This window comes from Vulpes lagopus, chromosome 8 (genome assembly GCF_018345385.1).
Source record: "Vulpes lagopus strain Blue_001 chromosome 8, ASM1834538v1, whole genome shotgun sequence".
Taxonomy (NCBI): Eukaryota; Metazoa; Chordata; class Mammalia; order Carnivora; family Canidae; genus Vulpes; species Vulpes lagopus.
In genome coordinates this window covers 133,720,411-133,726,463 of record NC_054831.1, presented here as the reverse complement: position 1 = coordinate 133,726,463, position 6,053 = coordinate 133,720,411, and positions in this window count along the sequence as shown.

Genomic DNA, 6,053 nt, shown 5'->3' with positions numbered 1-6,053 from the left:
ATCCCCAGGGAACTCATTAAACACCTGGAACCCAGGCCTCTCTGACTTACTGGATCACTCTGGGTGCAAAGTGGGGTGTTGGCCCTCTAACAAGTTCCTGAGGGGCCCCAATGACCACAAATATATGGGGACTGCCCCAGCAGTTCCGGCCATTCCATGCTTACCCCAGAGGGATAGATGATTTATTTCAAGAACTGATGCACCTGGCAACACATTTTGGACACAACAACCCTTCTCAGGACTTGGGGACCCTGCCCATGCCATGCCATGTAGGAGAAGACCATTTCCACACAGAGCTAGTTGAGCAGCTCACTGGCTTGTGAACAGTGTCCCCTGGCTCCCTGAGATTTAATCACTGTGGATACTTGGGCACTGGAGAAAGCAAGGGTCCTCCCTGCCCCTCTCTGGAGGCTGTTCAAGCAACTTTTTTCACTGTCAACAGGAAGTGGCAGTCATGGCAGGGGGATGGGGGGAGGGAATAATTCCTTGTAAAGGGTTTCTTAGGATTGGATCCTGGGGTGGGAAGCTCAGAGTCCGGCTGGTGGCCCCTAGGGTACAGTGTGAGCAACATCGGGACTCATGCCAGGCCCCCAGCCTTAGCCCGCTGCCCCAAGAAGACACAGCACAAGCCACCTGTAGGTTTCCTGACCCCAGAGCTAAAGCACCTCAAAGAAACCTTGGTGGACACACAACCCAACTCTCAACATTGTTCAGATGCAGAAAGTGAGGTCCCAACAGCCTTTGTTTGACGCTGGGGCACCTGCCTTGTCAACTAGAAACCCATGGACGAAATGCCTACGTTTACAGCTTTGGATCCAAAGCCAGCCATTAACAGAGGAAGGCGGGCTGGGACACAGGAGGACAGGTTCAAACCGGTCTGCCCCCCTAGTCCCAGAAGGGCCTCTGTCTCCTCGTTTGTGAATGAACAGGCTGGACAGATATTCCCTAAACCTCTGACGGCCTTGGGTTCCACAGGGCCAAGAAGCTGGGGGCGGGGGGCCATGAGGGAGCTCTGTGAACACTCATCTGTCATTTCTATCCACCCGGCTCTGCGGCATCTGGGTTTCTAGGTCTTAAGCACATCAGCATGATGGATAGTCTTGGGACCCAGATTACATTATGGGGTTAATTTATTACATTTTTGAATACCCATTTGCTGGGAGACTGTTTTTCAAAGTTATTTGCATATTTTTCACCATAATGACAATATGTAGGAGGGCATCTGGGAGGAAAGGATGGATGTTTAGGAGGAGAGAGAGCTTATTTGCCAACTGAAGCAGGTCCCCGAGGGTCTGCAATGAGGACAGAAAGAAAATCACTCCCAAGAGACATTTAAATTGAAACTAAGAGAAGGCAAGATGTAAGAAAGTCTTGCAAAGACCAAGGCCTGCACAGACCAAGGGGGGATTCCTGGGGTTCACTGAACAAACATGCAGTGAGTGAGCTGGGTAAAACCACACGCTATGGGGGCGCCTGGGTGTTAAGCCTTCAGCTCAGGTCATACACCCGGGGTCCTGGGATCGAGCTCCACATTGGGCTCCCTGCTCGGCGGGAGCCTGCTTCTCCCTCTCCCTCTGCTGCTCCCCCTGCTTGCACGCTTTCTCTCTCTGTCAAATAATTAAACATTTTTTTTTAAAGAAAAAAAAAACAGGCAATGAAGTATCCAGAGTCCTAAGATACTTCCAAAGTCCTCCTACACCCACCAGGGTGATCACAAGACACAACATTCGTCCCACCCCTGTGTAAAATTCCTAAGACACCACACGCAGGAGGGGGCTGGAGTGGGAGAGCTACAGGGAGCCAGCCACATAGCCTGGTGACAATCCCACTGGTGCCCCGCTGCTCGGGGACCCGACCAGTTAGAGTACCCCCTGAGCAGAGACCAGGGCCTTGTTCATTCTTCTGGTCCAGCCCCTCCCACAGTGCCTGGCCAGGCCCAGGTTCTCATTCATGCGAATGAGTTAATGAAAGAACAGAGAGAGGAAGTAATGGTGCGCAGTGACACTTTGCCACTCGCCCCGTTCGAATCCTAACTTACCCTGGACGAGAACAAAGACCTCGGATCCCAGGGCCTGAGCTACAGGTGGCGATGTGCAGAGAACGGCTTTCGAACAATGAAGCAGGAGCTGGGGAATGCTCACTACATGCCCCCCACTCCCCGCTCTGCACCCACCGGGCTGCTCCTGTGCCTAACACCCTGCTCCTCTCCCACCACTGCTCCTCGGCCAGCTGCGAGGCCCTTCCCTCTCTAATCTCGGGGTCCTCAGCCGTGAAAAGGGGTAATGGTAGCACTGATGCCACAGGGCTGTGGGGTGAGGGGGGACAAGTGAGATGCTCATAAAAATATAAAATCGGGCCAGCCTGGTGGCTCAGCAGTTTAGCGCCACCTTCAGCCCAGTGCGTGATCCTGGAGACCCGGGATCGAGTCCCACATCAGGCTCCCTGCATGGAGCCTGCTTCTCCCTCTGCTTCTTTTCTTTTTCTCCCTCTGCCTATGTCTCTGCCTCTCTGTGTGTGTGTCTCTCATGAATAAATAAGTAAAATCTTTAAAATATATATATATATATATATAAAATCCACATGCCTGGCCCTCTGTTGGTGCTGTTATGACAACGACAGCACTTAATGAGATTAAGATCTACACGCACTCTCTAAGCCCCTAGAGCAGACACTGTAACCAGCCACCATGCTTTTCAAAACCCCATCTAAGACATCCTGGGCTGCACCCCGTTCCCCATTTCCATTTCCCAAGGCAGCCCCCGCCCGAGGTGCCCTAAGGGAGGACATGCATCCCCATGGCCCAAGTTGCCTAAAGACAAGGGACTGCGGGCCACACTCGTCTCCTCCCCTCCCTCATCTGGGCTCCTGAGATGGGGCCTGACCTCCACAGCTCCCCAGATCCTCTGCTAACCTCAGACCCAAGCCAGGGCCCTGACCTTAGGCAGAGCCCACACATGCCATTCCCTCCTCAGTATTTTGCTGACTCCCCAGCATCATCGACCCCTTGTCGGTCAGGAGGACCCTATAAATCCTCTCTTCTTAAACTCAAAGCCTCCACCCAGAGACACGAAAGGTCTTCCACAATTTCAGGGGTTCCTGGATCCTCCGAAGTCATGCCAGACCACAGGGTAAGAACCCTTGATCCAGCTCGACTGCCACTTTTTTTTTTTTAAATAACTGCTTTATTGAGATATATTTCACAAAGCATAAAGTTCACCCTTTAAAGTATGCAATTTGGTGGGTTTTAGTAAGCTGTGCAGCAGTCAGCAGTAATTCCAGAACATTTTCATCAGTTCAAAAAGAAAAACCCCACATGCAGTCGTGGTCACTACCTCATCTCCCCTTCCCCCAGCCCCAGGCAACCACTGGGCTACTTACTGTCTCTATGGGCTTGTCTATCTTGAACACTTCATATAAATCATACAACATGTGGCCTTTTATGTCTGGCCTATTTCACTCAGCATAATGTTTTCTATTATTATTATTTTTATTATTATTAATTATTATTAATTCATGAGAGACACAGAGAGAGAGGCAGAGACACAGGCAGAGGGAGAAGCAGGCTCCATGCGAGGAGCCTGATGTGGGACTCGATCCCGGGACCCCAAAGGCAGACGCACAACCACTGACACCCCCAGGTGCCCCCAGTATAATGTTTTCTAGATCCATCCACACTGTAGCATGTATAGTTACTCCAATCCTCCTTACGGCCAAACACTATTCCACGTTATGGATCCACTATGTTTTCTTTATCCTCCCATCAGTCTATGGATATTTCAGTGGTTTCCACGTTGGCCATAGACCTCTGGAGAAACTGAGGCCCAAAGTCACCAAAACCAGGGCGGGACAGGTGTCCAGGCCTCCCCCAACATCTGTTCTTTCCCTGCTGCCTCACTGTGGGACAACCCAGAGGACACAGAGAGGCCAGAGCAGCAGCATTTGAACCTGAGTCTGCAGTCAATCGAGCCCACACACCCCCTGGCATCCAAGCCACCGTCACCTCTTCCCAGCCAGTTTCTGTCTCCCCACTTTCGTCCTTGCCCTGCTACAGCCTATTCCCAACTGTAGGAACTGGAGTGAATTAGAGCCGAAGTCCGGTCATGCCTCTGCTCCGCTTGGAACCCGGCCGGCCGGTGCCCACCAGGCTGATGACAGCAGGTAACAGTAGCCCTTCATTTCTCTAGAGCATGTCCCATGGGGCCAGGATCTTGGGAACATCATCTCCTCACAAAGGCCGGGCACTGATGCTGAGCCCCACGGAGCTGGGGGGGGGGTGAGCTCGGCCCTGAGCTGGGGGCTCAGGTCAGGCGCCCTGCCCAAGGCGGCCAGGACGGCGTCAGGAGTCCTGGGCGCTGGAGGAAGCTCCTACACCCGGGCCACACTCTGGAGGAAGGATCGGAAGGTGCCGGGGGGCTCCGGGCGAGGCCGCGGCTCCCCGCTGCTTAGATGTCGGCGGCGGCGCGGCCCCTGACCCCGCCGTGAGTTATGGGGGCCGCGGGGCTCAGCGCAGCGCATCCCCGGGCTCCCGGGTCGTCGGGACGCGCCCCGCGCGGTGATGGAGGAGCCGCCCGGGGCCGCGCTGGGGAGCCTCGGGCGCACCGGGGCGGGGCGGGCCGGGGCGGGGCGGGCGGGGGCGGCTGCCTGTGCGCGCGGGCGGGGCCCGGGACACCCGGTGACGGTCTGGAGGCGCCGTCCCCCCCCGCGGGAGCCGCCCCGCCCGCGCCCTGCTGGAGCCCACGGAGGCCCGGGCGCCCCCCCCCCGCCCCCGCCCCCGCCCCGGGCCTTCCTAGCGTCCGTGCGCCCGGGCCCCGCGGTCCTTCCCGGCACGGCCGCCCCCGCCCAGCCGAGCGCGGCTCCGGCCCATTGTCGGGGTCCCGGGCCCCGCCGCGCCTTTGCGCCCGCTCCCGGCGGGGCCGGCCCGTACGCACCGGGAGGAGCGGCCCGCCCGGCTGCGCCCGCCTTTGTCTGCTCCTTTGTCTGCCCCGCGCCCTCGCCGCGCCCGCGCCCGCGCCCGGGCCTCCGGGGAGCGGCCCCCACCGCGGGGCGCAGCTGCGGGGGCGCGCGGGCCGGGAGCGCGCGGGGCCCCGCCTGGCCCGGGGCTGCCCCCCGCCGGGGTCCGCCGCGCCCGCCCCGCCCGCCCCGCCCCGCCCCGCCCCGCCGCCCCGCCCGCCCCGCCCCGCCCCGCGCTCCGGCCCCGCGCGCTCGGGCGCATCCTCCCGCCGCCCGCGCACCTCTCCACGCCGTCCCGCGGCGCTCGGCTCCCGCAGGCGCTCGGCCCCGGCCCGCAGGTAAGCCCCGGCCCCGGCCCGCCCCCGGCCCCGCCCCCCGCCTCACCTGGCCGCGGGCCCGGACAAAGGTGGGCTCAAGGCGCTGGGGGGGCCCGCGTGTCCCGCCCGCGCACCTGCCGCTCCCGCGCGCCCCCGGACCGCGTCTCTCTTTGTCTCTCTGTCTCTGAGTCTCTGTCGCCCCGGGGGGGGGCGCCGCTCCGAGACGCTCGGGAGACCCCGAGCCCCGGGCCCGGCCGGCAGCCCCCGCCCCTCCCTGCTCCCGGGGCTGCCGCGCGTCGGGGAGGAGGCCGGGGGCGCCCCGACGGCCGCGCAGGCCCCTCCGCCCGCTTCCCCCCACCCGCGCCCGGGCCTCTGCTGCGGGCCGGAGGCTGCCGCGGGCTTCCCGCCAAGTCCCCCTGCCCCCTGCGCCCGGCCCGGCCTGCGCCTCCCTCCGGGCCCGCCCGCCGCGGCCCCCCCAGCCCGGGCTCCCGGGGGCCCCGCGGGTTCCGCACCTGCCCCGGGCGCAGGCGGACAGGGGCCCCGGGAGCCGCCTCGGACAAAGGGACGCATCTCGCCGAGCCTCAGTGTCCCCTTCATAAGGCGGGATGGCAGCAGCTGCCACGGGGATGTGTGTCCCGACGGTGCCAGGAGCGCGGTGGATGCCAGCACAGTGCACACCTGCTGGCCTTGGGGGGCTCCAGGCCCCGGCGGCGGCGGGATGGGGGCGCCCCAGCGTGGGGGGTCGCATCACCAGTCCAAGGCTTAGAGCCGCTACAGAGGAACAGG